At 51.8% G+C, this 14,836-nt stretch overlaps 1 long non-coding RNA gene across 1 annotated transcript; it reads right to left on the minus strand.

Annotated features, from left to right (window-relative positions):
- Window positions 1-987: 987 nt before the first annotated feature.
- On the minus strand, window positions 988-9,511 carry LOC139355681 (uncharacterized). The gene is made up of 3 exons (XR_011606536.1): window positions 9,275-9,511; window positions 8,603-8,705; window positions 988-1,377 (listed from the first exon to the last, which is right to left on the minus strand). It is a non-coding gene; the product is annotated as an uncharacterized lncRNA (long non-coding RNA).
- Between the last annotated feature and the right edge of the window lie 5,325 nt (window positions 9,512-14,836).

The following is a 14,836-nucleotide window of genomic DNA, read 5'->3' on the forward strand; positions in this document are numbered from 1 at the left end:
AGTGAATGTTTGCATATTTAACAATTATCCTAGACCTCAGACATAGCCGAGGAGTGTCTACAGCAAGCTGAGACCAATGGCACCATGGATCTGGGGACTAGGTCTCCACAGCAGGCTGGGCGCAGTCTCAAGACTCCAGGATGAAGAATCCAATGGCAGAAGCCAGATAAGGGCAATGCACAGCACACACTATGGGCCCACACTGACCTCTCTCTGCAGGGATCATCCCCACTAGACCTTGGAACACTGTGAGGGGATAACTAAAAGGAAAGCACTGAACTCAATGTACATAAGAAAAGCTGCCTCAAATGGTTTTGTGACTTAGGCAAGTCAAATGATCTGTTTTGGGTCTCATGTTCACCATCTGTAAAATAGGAATAAATAATTTCTTGCCTGTCTCCTATGAGATTGTTCTGATGTTTGAGTGGAACAATACCTGTAAAGGTGCATTTTGAAGGGGCAGTGTGATGCACACGGAAGAGCACAGTTCACTCATTTCCACCACTGTAGCCACATGAGGGAGTGGGAGTGATATTTTATATCCTTCTGTGAGACTGTGAGCTCAGGGATAACATGAAAGAATCTGATACCCAGGTGGAGAATTTTGGGGAAAAAGTTCAGGGAGGGGAGGGCTAGCACAGGTGCTCTCAGGGTGATGTGTGGTCCTGGAGAGCCTGGTTGGAGCAAGGGCACTGCAGGAGCCATATTTGGGTATGTGGACGCCCTGGGTCTTAGGATTTTATACTTGAAGTATAAGTATACTTTATATTATAATATGTGTTATTATAAGTACTTGTTTATTAACACATGTTTCAGGAACACTCTCTTCCTAAACTAGAGAGGACCCATGGGAGGTGCACTTTCTTCCTTTGGATTTTACAAGGACACACTAGAAAGAGCGATGGAAAACTTTCTAATCTGCAGCAGAGCCAGAATGTTCAGAGGTGAGGAACAAGTGGCCAAGTCAGAACAGGGTCTGATCCAGAAGTCATACCTGTCATTTTATCTAAATGAGAGTGAATGAGATGGGAAAGACCTTGTGTGTACTTTGCTTCTGGAAGTAAAGGCAATGAGGATGCCAGCAATACATCCTGAGCATTTACATTTACTGACAGAAACCATACTTGTTTGTTATGCAAAAGTTCTGTAAAAGCTTAGATATGCAGTAGAAATTATTTAGGTTGAGACAAGTGGTAACAATTGTGGTTATTGCTAGAGGTCATTTCACTTAAACACCAAATGCTCTCCTGCCCGGGGCATCACGTTCCTTCTGTGTTAAGCATAGAGTGGACTATTGGTGTGTTGATGAAGTAGAATTTATGCAGTTTTCCCTCTTCCAAGGTGCTATCATCCATTGAAAGACTTTCTCAGTCAACCCTGTATGGAAGGAAATCTTGAAGAATAAAGACTTGCACAGAGTTGAGCAGCAGGTTCTTAGAGAAGGCAGTATGTATTACTGCTGTGTAACACATCGCCACAAATTTAGCATCTTAACATCACACATTTATCTCGCAGTTTCTGTGGGTCAGGAATCCAGGCCCAGCTGGGCTGAGTCCTCTGATTCTGGCCCTGGAATAAGCCTGCAAACAAGGTGTAAGCCAGGCCTGTTGTCTCACCTTGCAATGGACAATTTTGTGTGTCAACCTGACTGGATTAAGGGACACCAGATAGCTAGTAAAGCATTCGGGTGAGTCTCTGAGGATGTTTCTAGAAGAGATTAGCAATTGAACCAATAGACAGTGTATTTATTGGAATTTTCTAGAAAAAACCGATAGTATATCAATATCTAGCTACAGACAGATATACGTGAGAAGAGACTTATTAGGGGAACTGGATCACATGATTATGAAGTCTGTAAAGTCCCACAATAAGCTGCGTGCAAGCTGGAGACCCAGGGAAGCCCATATGTAACTCTCAGTCCCAGGCTTAATGTCTGGGAATCCAGTGAGGTGGTGGGGGCTGGGGGATGGTTCTTGTGTGAGTCCTGGAGTCCACAGGCCAGAGAGCTTGGAGTTCTGATGTCCAAGGGCAGAAAGGTATCGTAACTCCAGGAGAGAGAGCGGGATAATCACCTTTCATCTGCCTTTTTCTTTAGAATTATCTCCAGCTGATTGGACAGTGCCTACCCACATCCAGGGCATCTTCCCCACTCAGCCTTACATACACTCAGCAATAATGCTTTATTGGTGCTCTAGATATTTCTTAATCTAGTCAAGATGACACACAAAATTAACCATCACACAGAGTAAAAAAGAATTGTCCTCACTGATGTGGGGCTGGCATCATGAACAAAACAGAACAGAAGCCTGGGGAAGAGCGGATCTGCTAAGCTAAGGCATGCAACTACTCCTGCCCTCCAACATAGGGTCTCCTGGTTCTCAGGCCACTGGATGCTGATTGAACTACACCACGGGCTTTCCTGGATCTCCAGCTTGCAGAGGACAGGTCATGGGGCTGACTCCTCAGCCTCTGTAATCACAATTTCCATAATAAATTCCCTTTCATAAATCCACATATATATGTTATCAATTGTCCTTCTCTGAAGAACCCTGGCTAATCCACACCTGAGATCTTGACTGGGACAGGGCTGTTCCTTCCTCACATGGTATTGGCAGGACTCGGTTCTCTGTGGGTTATTATGTTGACTCCTTTGGTTTCCTGCTGGCTGTGGCTGCAGGACACCCTCAGTTCCTGGCCACATGGGCAGCTCATGGTGTAGCAGTTAGCATCACACAAGCTGGCAAGGGTGTGTCTGCTGTCAACAAGGATGTTATAATCTCATGTGAGTCAATCATATCTGTCACAGAAGTGGCATCCCTTCGACCCTGAGAGATCCTAACATCACAGCAAGTTACTCAAGAAGAGGGAATTGCACTAGGCTGTGAATACCAGCAAGCAGGGGCCACTGGGGTCATCTAGAGGCCACCTACTGCAACCAGCCTGCTGGTCGCTGGTGATGCCACCCCCTAGCATCCAGGTCCTCATGTCACCTATTCCCCTAAGTGTGGGCAGGACTTGTGGAAAATTCAACAGTCCACGAAATGTCAATCCTCCAAAGACCACATGAGCTTGGAAGTGGATCTCTCCCCAGTCACATTTTGAGATGAGACCTCCAACTCTGGTCAACATCTTGGCTGAAGGCTCATAAGACCTCTTAAGGAAAAGAACCCAGGGGAGCCCAGATTTCTTCCCCTCCAGAAACTGCAAGATGATGACTGCAAGGAGTTTAAAGTTGGTATGTTTGTGGAAATGTGTCACACAGCAATAGACCACTAATGCATCATCTGCAATAATTCCTCCAAAAGGTTTGTGATGCTGGGAGGATTTCTGGTACCAAGAGATTCAGATGCTGTGCAACTAAACTTCCAGGAGAGACTTAGTGTAGAGATAAACCCTGGAGTAAATGAAAAGAGGGCACTGTAGCAAGTCTGTGCATAGAGCACTGGCCTATGTGATATGGTGATTAACAAGTCCACCATGTATTATGTGATATTATAGAATACCCCGCTTTTCTGTGGCTCTTGTTAAGTTTTGTACCTCTGAATGGTGAACTATGCACTTGGCAAAAAGTTTCTGGCATGCGAATATAAATGTCGAAGGCATGGGTCTGGCCTTTCCTTTCCTTGAAGTTTTCACTATTTATCAGCAGATATCAACTATCTGTTTGAGTTTGGCACTGGAGATGCTGACCTGAGCTGACCTCCTGGCATAGTTTTTTCACTGGGGGAAGCTTTCACCCTAAAAATGGCATCCCTCTAGCAAGGAGTCATGTGTCTTGACTCCTACTTTTGGCTCAAATCCTGGCATGGGGGTGCTATTGGCTGAGGAAAAGTCCTCCTTTCACTGCCTTTGAGACGTTTGTAAAGCCCCACGATCCTCCAGCCTGGCCTGTTTCCCCTGGGGGGCCTCCCCCTGGGCAGGACATGCCATCCATGTGCTTCTCATGCCTGTTCAGGCTGCTCATGCAGGCCCAGGTGAAGTGATGGGTGATGGAGCCTGGGAGGGATGGTGTGGGTCCTTAGGCTTCTTGCCCTGGTGCTCAACAATTCTCCTGGGGACCCAAGTGGCCCCAGATGTTGGCATGCATCAGGAAGGGTCCCAGAACAGCTGGGCTGGCCCCATCGTCTACCTCATGGGTTTCAGGGCAGTGAGAGCTGGCCAGTCACAGTCCAATGGCAGCCCAGCAAGGCACAGCAGAGGGGTGGGTGGTGGGATGGCAGGGCTTGCAGGGCAGAGCATTCTGATGGGCCAGGGCCTAGTTTGAGCAGGGTTGCTCTGTGGGTCTATATCCACAGGCATTGATGTGACTTTGGCCAGTACCTCTAGGCTCCCTGAACATCAGGCAGCCTCTCCTCCTTTAGGGATGATGGACAGTTACCTCTGAGCAGGGCCATGTGGGGCAAAGCACAGTGGTGGTTGTGAAGATTTTTCAGAAACAAGATGCTGTAATCACAACACGTGTGGATTTCCACTGCAGGAATACCCAGTGCCATGTTAAAAGACATGTGAATTGGGAGTTTATGTGGGTGTGGTATTGGCCTAATGGTTTCTCCCCATCTTTTTTGTCTACTTTTCTCTTTGTCCTCCTGCTTGCCATGAGCCTGAAGGCAGGGCCTGAATCCAGCAGCACCAGAACCCAGGAGGCCTGGCTCTCCAAGAAATGGAAAAGAAAGCTGGGTGGAAATATGGAGGACAATGGTAAAGGCCTGGATTACAACTGAGTGTATACAGATCTGAAGTGGCCAGCGTCCAGGTGCTGAACTTGTAATAGTCCATGCTATGTGGCTCAGTGATTCCAGCCATCAGCCATTCCTAGTCCCTGCTCTGCCCGCCTGCAGACCCCAGGCTCCCTGCAAGGCACTTTCCCACTGCCCTTGATCTCAGGGCATTCATGTCTCCCTGCTCTATTCGAAAACTATCCTGCACAGACCACAGCTAAGCACACCCCTACTATAAGAGTCCAGCTGCATTTCTCTCCAGCCCCAACTCTGGCCCTCACTCCTCATTCTGGTTTCCTGTCTTTAACATCTTAGCCTCTGCACTTACTGTTCCTCTTGCCGAGCACACCCTTCCTCTCCATTCCACATAGTACAGTCTTAATCATGCATCGAGCCTGAGCACAGGCGGATGGCCCTGACAACTCTGTGAGTTCCCACTCCTCTTAATTTCTATGTTATTAGATGACCAGCCCTCTTATTTTGTCCTCAAATGTAGTTGGACATGATTGATTTAAGCAACAGAGGCATTTGTCTGGCTTTGTCTCTGAGACTGCCATCTCCCTGTAGACAGAGAGCAAATGTTGTGCATCTTCCATGTGTCCCCACAGCTTGCATGGTGTTGGCAAGTAACCGAGCCTGGCATGTGCAGTGAGGTGGATGGGTGAGCAGGCCAAACACCGTTCCCAGGAAGATGGAGAAGATAGGCAGGAAGGCGGCAAGGATGCAAGACAGAGAAAAGCTCAGGGTGAAAAAATCCTATCTAGGTGCAGGTGCTGGGGCTGCAGACCCTAGAGCTTCTCAAAGGCAACTCGATGTTTTACAGTCCCATCCAGTCTCCAGCATCATTGTGCGGCCTCAGCATCTGTGGTGTCCAAGCTACTTTATCCCTGGGGGAATATGGGCATCTCCCTGGGAGGGTGTCCACAGGAGGATATCAGGGCTCTGTGGGTGGCCTGGCATTTGGGGTCTGGGGGTCATGCTTGGAAGGAATCAGATAATGCCTGGAATCCGGAGCTTGCCTCCTCTTTGTCTCTTAAGAGCTCCTTGGGACTTGGGCTCCCATTAAGTGGTTTTGAACCCCAGTTTTCCTGATTCTCAGATTCATCTGGCATGGAGGCTGGGTAGCTTTCCTGCATTCTGAAGCTTTCTTCCCACTGGCAGTGAGTTTATGGGAGTGCTTCTGTGCTGTTCTATTTTTTACAGGAAAGGATGAGTGACACTTGGAGGACAGGGCACACAGAGTGCCTTTGGGCCAGTTCCCAGGCAACAGAAGGTCACAGCTGGCTTTGGAGTTGGGAAGAGCTGGATTTCATTTTCATGCGACCCTAAGTCTGTTTCCTTATCCAGAAAACAGAGAGAACAACAGAATCCAGCTAACAGGGCTGGAGTGGGGAGGGATGGCTTACAGCAGAGCCTACCTGGAGACAGGCATGGCTGTGCTGGAGTGGCTGAGGCCACCTCATTTCTCTGAGCCTCAGCTCTCATCTGTAGAATGCCGCATCCTTAGGTCTGTCCCAGCTCCATTCCAGTCAGTCATGGTGTGCTGATGGGCACCTCCCTGGTCAGGCAACCATCCATGGCTCAGCAGCCCAGCATGGGAATAGGTGTGTCTGAGAGCTTGGTGGGGCAGAGCCCATGTGCTCCCCCTTCACCTGCTTCCCCATCCCCAAAGGTCTCTGCACAGAGGCAGGTAGCATATTTGGGAACAGAATAAAAGAGAAACCAAGGATTCTTCTGAGATCTGTGAATGAGGGTAGTAACAGTTATTACGCTCCTACTGCGAGCCAGAGAATTCTAGGAGATGCTCCATGTGTGACAAATAACAGGCCTCACAAGAGCCCCATGAAGGGCTGCGGTTGCCTGCATTCTATAGAAGTGGAAATTGAGATTTAGAAGAATTAGCTGATCTGTCCGTGACACACAGCTAGCAGGCAGAAGCGGAACCTGAGCCGACACCACCTGTGCAGACCCCAGGTCCTCTCACCTGCCCTCCCTAACCCAGAGGGATCTTCTTTTTTTCAACAGAGCCAGCGCATGGCACATGTGGATGGTGGGTCTCGCCCCACATCCTCTGGGACATCGGCAAGAGACAGGAGTGACTTGGTGGGTGAGGGGCTGGCATGAACACCTAGCACAGTGTGGGGCGGGCAGGTGGGGCACCCCAGTACCCTGTGATGGGCAGCAGGGGCACAGCTTCCTCAGTGTCCCGTCCATTCATTTATCACCCAGCCATCTTCCGAGTGTTTGCTGACAACGTGTCATCTTCTGGGCACCGTCTGATCCTCCTGGGTCTGACTGCAGACAGACTGTGCTGCCCTGGGAGCACGTGTCCCAAAGTAAGCCCATGGGAGAGGAGGGATGACACCAATTCTTGCCCCACCCAGCCTGTTCCTCTTTCCCCTGAGCCCTGACCTGTCCCTCTCCCGGGGAGCCCCTGGCCTCCAGTCCCCTTCACCCAGACAACTCAGCAGCTCATTCTCCTTTCCAGGGCCCTCTGAGGATAAGCAACACCAGGCTGTGTGTACTGAGATGAGAACTTCTGACCCTTTCTCCTCCTTTCCCTGGAGATCTAATTTAAAAGGTCTGGGGCAGGAGCTTGGAGGTCAGTGCATGGATTTCTGAAGGGCAGTGAAGAAGCCCTCTGAGCTTCTCCAGCAACCTGCCTGGCCTCCTGTGCCTCTCCCCTCCTCCCCTCCCCTGTAACTGTCCAGCCCTGAGAGGAGACAGAGCTCCCTCCCTGAGGCCACAGCCTCCTGTGCATGGGCTGGCATCCCCAGCCCTGAACAGGATGTCCTGATGAGCAGAAATCCTCTCCGGGTCTGGGATGAGTGTGGCAGCCACAGGAGTGGGCCCTTGAGTGGGATGGGTCCTGGGAGGGGCTGTTCCCACCCATCCCTGCTGGTGAGGGGCAGGGGAGTGTGAGGCCATCAGGAATGGTCATGGGGGTCAAGAATGAAACCATACTGGACAGGGTGAATGCATGCTACTGCCCCATCAAAACAGGAGAGAAACATGTGGCCTATATAGGGAGTGGGGCTGTGTAGGCAAGGAGGGTGGCATGGAGGAGCCAGATGCTTAAGGACCCCTCTTATCTAAGCGTCCTGTGGTGCCCCCTAAACAGCTCAGTGTGGAATGTTCAATGCTTTTGACATTTCCTGGGCAGGGCTGGAACCGGAAAGGCTCTCGAGTTTTCTACATCCTGCATCCTTCCCTTGTCACCAAGCAAGGAAAACCTTGGCCACGTCAGGACTGGTGGAGTCATCAGACTGGGCAGATTCTCCTGCCTCAGCCTCCTGAGGAGCTGGGATTACAGGCATGTCCCACTGCGCACAGCTAATTTTTGTATTTTTAGTAGAGATGGGGTCTCACGATGTTGGCCAGGCTGATCTCAAACTCCTGACCTCAAGTGATCTGCCCGCCTTGGTCTCTCAACTTGCTGTGATTACAGGCCTGAGCCATTGGGCCTCACCCCTTCTTTCCGGAGACTTTCTGGCATGCCCTTCCTTCTCCATCTCATTCTCCCTTCTCTTCTCTCCTTTCCCCCCTCCCTCCTTCTCCACAACTTCTCCGGAAAAGGACCCAGAGGGGACAGTGGCACCTTCCTCCCCTTTCCTCCTCTTCCAGCCTCTCCCTTCTGGCATTTTGTGCTGTCCTCCACCCTCTTGATCTCCTCCCCAGGGCAGGCCATACTGGCTGATCTCACAGTAAGCCACGTGGGTCCAGCTGGGCTTCCTCTCTCCCGTGGGAAGGAACCTAGGGCCAGTGCAAACTCCGGAAGGTTCCCTGGAGGTGGAGGCTGTGGCTGGGTGAGCTCCAGGAGCAGAGGCACAGCCAGAGCCTGGGAGGCAGTGATGGCCTCTGGTGCAGCAGTGGCTGGAGCCTACCTTAGGTCCCGCTGCTGTGAATCCGGTGGGGAAGAAGTCACAGAGCGGACATGGCAGCGTATATCAAATCACCATGGTTTCCAATGTGCATTCTGTGCAGTTCCTGCAGGCAAGAAAACGAGAGCAAACTTTAATCTGTGTCTAGGCAATTTAACACACACGAAAACAGTTAAAAGCCACTCGCCAGGCCCTGGGTTCCCAGGCTCCTTTCATCGCATTATTGAAACTAGACGTATCTGACATGGCAGTGCTCCTTCCTCCATACCGCCGCATCTCGCCATATCAGCTCCCTAGAGCTGCCATAACAATGACCACACGCTGAATGGCTGAAGCAGCACACATATATTATCCTACAGCTCTGGAGGTCAGCGTCTAAAGGGTCTAAAATCCAGGCGCGCGCAGGGCTGGTTCCTGCAGAGGCTCTGGGGCAGCCTGGCTTCCTGCCTTCCTCTACCCTTCGGGTCCTGGCTCCTCCCTTGTCTCAAAGCCTGTGGCCCAGCGTCCTCCGATCTCCTCCCATCACGGCTCCGTCCTGGCTCTGAAGGACCAGCGCCAAGGCTCTGCGCTGGCCTGGGTGGTCCAGGGCCGTCTCCTGCCTGGAGGTCCTGGCACCGCCCCTCTGCCAGTCCCTTCCGACCTGGGGATGACCCCCCACCGGGGCCGTGAACCCACCTCGCCCTCCAGCCTGTGGACTCCTTGCAAGGCGAGGGGTCCCCTGGGCCGGCAGCTTGCAGGGCAGGGTCCACCGTGGCAGGGCCGGCTGTGTGGCTGTTTTCCTATGACTTTCCCGCCGTGCTCTCCCCAGGCCTGGGTTCACACTCGGCCACAGCCCAGCTGTTTATGGAACTTTTATTATTTCGCTGCTATTCCTGGGGTGGGGCTGGGTGAGGATCAGGCCCACCACCTCTAGATGATAGGAAGCCACTACCGGTCTCGTGGGACGAACTCCAACCACGGCGGAAACCACGGCTGTGGCTTCCTGCTCCCCGCGCCTGGCGCGCCCCCTGCTGCCCCGCAGCGCTGCACACCGGCTTCAGACCCGTGGCTTCCCCGTGGGAATCGCGCCTCGAGGGTTCCTGCATCTGGCCTGGAATACATTCAGGAGTCAGTACTGAATTGTTGAGGGCAAAAGCCCTAGAATTGTAACCGTCAGTGGGTTCACCTTGCCCGGTGCTTAGACAGAGTCATTTATCAAGACGGGGAATGGCGGTAGAGAAAGGCTAATTCACACAGAACGGGCTGTGCAGGAGACTGGAGTTTTTTTTTTTTTTTTTGAAACGGAGTCTTGCTGTGTCTCCCAGGCTGGAGTGCAGTGGCGTGATCTCGGCTCACTGCAAGCTCCGCCTCCCGGGTTCACGCCATTCTCCCGCCTCAGCCTCCCAAGTAGCTTATTATTACTCAAATCAGTCTCCCTGAGATTTTGGAGATCAGAGTTTTTAAGGATAATTTGGGGGGTAGGGGGGTGCCAGTGAATCAGGATTTCTGATTGGTCAGGAAAGGAAATCCTAGGGAGTTTAGGTTGTCCTCTTGTGCTGGGTCAGTTCCTGGGAAGGGGAACTGATCAATGACCCAAGACCAGATGAACCTGTTTATCCATCTGGGTGGTGCCTGCTGATCCATCAAGCTCAGGGTCTGCAAAATATCTCAGGCACCGATCTTACATTTTACAACAGTGATGTGATCCCCAGAAGCAATTTGGGGAGTTTTAGAATCTTGCAGTCCCCAGCTGCATGACTACTAAACCATAATTTCTAATCTTTTGGCTAATATGTTAGTCCTACAAAAGTAGTTTATTCTTCAGGAAAGAAGGGGGTTTGTTTTGGGAAAGGACTGTTATTATCGTTGTTTCAAACCATAAACAATAAACTAAGTTCCACCCAAAGTTAGTTCAGTTTACGCCCAGGAATGAACAAGGACTGCTTGGAGGTTAGAAGCAAGATGGAGTTGGTTGAGTCAGATGTCATGCTCAGTTGTAATTTTGCAGTGGTGCTTTCAGAATTACTGAGCCCTAAGTCAGTCCTGCACCCAGCTAGTAGTGACAGTGAAGGCGGTGTTGGATGTGTGTGTGGTGGACAGGCCACATTTCTCTGGAGATGCACAAACTGTCAGTGGAAGAGCCCCAGTTCCCATCAGAAAATCCAGACACACCAGAATCTTCCCCAGCCTCCCAACAACCTCACTTGGTGTTGGGGTGTAGGGGGCCTCACTCCTCTCTAAGACTGATTTCAGCCCTTGCTTGGGCACCCTCTTTGCAGACTTACTGCAGCCACACCCCGTAAAACAAAAGTTCCACTGGATTCTGCATCTCTTTTCAATTGTTGCCCTGTTTTCCTCTCCCCTTCATAGAAAGGCTTTCCAAAGCAGCTCTGGGGCTGCCTTCCCTCGCCACATGGTTCAGTCTTCGCCCCAGGCTGCTCTGGGGAAGCAACCACCTCCTCTATGCCCATGCAGGCATCCCTCACATTTCAGCCCTGGATCTAGGGGTCTCAGCCACAGCCAAGGCTCCTCCCAGAATCTTCCATCCTGGGCTTGGGGCCCCACTCCCTGGCCCTGCTGGCTTCCCGGCCGCTTTGCTGCTTCTTAGTCTCTGTGGTTGACACACCTTTTCCTGCAGACCTCAGCAGGCCCCAGTTCCCCCAAGTCAGTCCTGGCCACACTTTCCCTTCTCACACCTTCCTCCTGGATGGCTGCCCGCTTCCTGCCTCCCCAGGCTTCGCAGACCCTGCCAGCTGTGTCCCCTACTTTTGTATCCCAAGCTCTTCCCTCCAGTTGGCCTCCACGCTCTGCTGGCCCAGGTCCAAACACACCCCCATCACACCGCACCGTCCCCCAGAAACCTGTTTCTCCCACACAACACTGCACCCTCCCCGCATAATGTACCCTTCCCAACAATGCACTCCCCACCCCACAAAGCACCCCACACACACCACAATGCACCTTTCACCAACACACTGCACTCTCCTTCCGCCAAAATGTACTCTCCCTCCTCACAGCACACCCCACCCATCATAATGCATCCCCCAACACACTGCAGCCTCCATCACCACAATGCACCCCCTTGCCACGATGCACCGATGCACTCCTTCACCTCACAACCCCACAATGCACCCTCTCCTCCCCCAAGTCTTCCCCATTTAAGATAAATTATACCCATAACTACCTATTGCTCAAGTTTGCAGTCTGGAAGTCACCCATGCTTCTTCTCTCTCCTGAGCTCTGTCATGAAGTCCTGTTATTTATAATTAAAATATGTCCTGAAACTATTCAGGGTCTTCGCCCATTTTGCCACCAGTCAGATCCAAGCCTCCTTGTGTCTTGCATGTACCCTGGCAGAAGGACCCAATGCCTGCCTTCCCTTCCTGTCCCAAGCCCTGCCCAGCCTGCTGAGCACTGGCTTCCAGCTTGCCCTACTCTCTGCTTCCCTTACACTTAGGACTCTCCTGGTCTACAAGGACCTGCCCAGTCTAGCTTCTCCCCGCCTCTGTGCCTCTCCACAGTGGCCACCCTACCTGCCTTCTCCTCAACCCACAGCTCTTCCACCAGGGCCTTACCTGCAATGCTCTTTCCCTGCACTTTGAGGGCGTTGTTTCCTTCTCAGCCTTTGGGGTATGTCTTGAATGACACTCCCTTGGGATGGGCTTCTTCTGAACAAGATCTGCTCTCAGCCTTACTTCTTAGGGCCACAGCTCCCTGGTTCCTCCCCTGGATTTGAGGACTGTGCTGTGCCTGCCTGTGCACTTAGTGATTGCCCCCACCCCCTCCCATGCAATGAAGCCATGCCAGGAACTGTGCCTCTCCTGCTCCCGCTGCATCTCTGGCAGCTGACATTGTTCCTAGAATAAAGCAAGTGGCCCGCACATTTCACTGACTAAACAAATTAATTTATTAAGTTCACATTGTATCCATGGCCCTTAGCAAACATTTTATACATTTGTCTCATACATACTCAATGAAGAAACTGAAGGCCAGGGTCATTTCATATTACACACTCACAGAGCTCAGAAGAGGCAGCACTTGGGCTTGAAGTTAGGTCTGAACTTGGTTCCACGTGCTGAGTGCAGAGCAAGAGCTGCCTATCACTCGAAAGGATGGCACACCACTGCAACTTCAACTCAGAGGAGCGCAGCTCCCCTGAGGCTACACTGGGAGAAGGAGTCAGGAGGGTTATTAGTGAGGCCAGCCTGAAGCTCAATGCTAGCTGGAGACAGTCCTGGACCTCAAGGTGAAGCAAAGAGGAGTGAGGGAAACAGGGGTGCTGAGGGGAGGATGGGGCTCTTGTGAACTGAGCAGGGAGAATGGGGAGGGGCCTCCTGGGGCTGCATGATCTCAAATGCCCTTGTGGTCCCTGACATGTACACGTCACCAATCTTATCTTCCTCTTTAGTCCTCTGTCATTTTCTACCTTCTGGGTAACAAAGATGTAATAAAGCAAGTCCAGGACTTCTCAGCTGAGTTGAATGAGACATCCTTTGAGATAAATACCCCATCCCCCGCCATTTCTTCCATGTTGTGTTAAATGACCTTTTAATCAGGCTGTTGAGTTGGACTCAGCTCCTATACTGGTCCAACAGACCAAACCAATATGGAACCATTCACGCTAAGTGAAACTGAGCTTTGTCCTCATATGCAGGAGGGCTGAGCTTGAGGCATCCACTATGGCCAGTGAGTTCAAGCAAGGCTGGAACCTATGAGGCCCCACACCGCAATTCCGGTCTCTGCCCTGGATGCTGCCTGACCATGCTTCTGGCCAGAGTTCTTTGAACCTGTTCTGGTCCTGAGGGCTGCCTGATTCTATAATCTTGAACAAAAGCCAATTAAGATCTTTAAGCTCAACTTGTTATAGTGCTATCTTTTGACAGTTGCTGCCACTGAGGTCGCACGTGTCTTGGGAACGTGTCTTCCATTTTCACCTTGCTGGGATGTCTGTTGTGGCTCCCATGAGAAACCACTGTGGTGGGTACTCCTCCACTTCCACCTGCTTCCCCCACAGCCAAGGCTGAGAGAGCAAACACAGGGACTGACCCTCACCTGCCATCACACGTGGCTCTGCGGTTAATGAAATTGTCACTAGTGATGGGCTGTCCGGACAAATGCTTACACTTCTTGAGCAAAGAGAAAAGTGGTCGCTGGCCCACATGGAAAACTGCTCATGCTGGGGCAAGTATGGTGTTGAGAACTTCTGGAGAGAGGAGCCACCTGGGCACTGCTCCTGCCCTGAAGGAGCTTACAGCCCAGTAGGAGACAGGCCTCCAGCTGACTCCTCACATCATGCTAATCAACAGTGGTCCTCAACACAGAGCACACAGCCTCAGGGGGACATGCACAGGCGGCATGAAGACAGGGACCCTGCCCATCAGGGGATCAGCAAATGGCTCCCTGGTGCCAAAGACCAGAGCAACCGGGCTCACTCACGAGCCTCTCCAATCGCTGTGGCAGAGAAGAGAGGCCAGGATGTTAGAGGAGTCAGGCACTGTGAGAGATTCAGGATGAGGAGCAGGCACACTGGGGACTGATGCTCAGATGAGAGGAAGTGCCGAGCAGGAAGTCTACAGTCCAGGGGAGGGGGATTGTGGGAAACGTGAGTTATCAGGAGGGCACCTTATTCCCATGAGAAGGCACCCCCTGCAGCTGTTTTTGGGAGAGTGGGTGGCCGGTTTGCCTGCATATCTGGAGGTAACGTGCATGCTAGTTAGAGGTATGGACCCCGGAGCTCCGAGGTCTGGGGTGGGGGCCCCCTCACTACTGGCCCAGTCACTGGGCCTCAGGTTTCCATCTGTAACCTGGGCACTGACACATGCCCCAGGATCTCAGCCCAAGAGATGAGAAGGTGCTCGGCTGAGGTGGCCCCACAGCATGTGACCCTCAGTGGCAGGGGTGTGTGACCCTGCACCCCATGTGAGCTCCCAGCCTGTGCCCCTGTATGCTGCATGTGCTCTGAGGAGGGAGGGCAGGGCCACCTTGCAGAGAGTCACATAGGCTCATAGATCAGCTGTGAGCCCATCAGCAGAGAACTGCAGTCACCAACACAGAAGCACAGGAAGAGCTGCAAACTGGAGAACACGGTCTCTGTGAACACAGAGATGCTTGTGAACACGCCTGCACCTGCTGCCTCTCTCTCTTGTTCATTCTCTCCTTAACTTATTTGCCACTACATTAGAGAAACAAAGGCCATCTCAACTTTTCTGAAAACCTCAGATCAGCCCAACAGGGTCCCTTACCATCCTGGTGGAGCCT

Source organism: Macaca nemestrina, chromosome 8 (genome assembly GCF_043159975.1).
Source record: "Macaca nemestrina isolate mMacNem1 chromosome 8, mMacNem.hap1, whole genome shotgun sequence".
Lineage (NCBI taxonomy): Eukaryota > Metazoa > Chordata > Mammalia > Primates > Cercopithecidae > Macaca > Macaca nemestrina.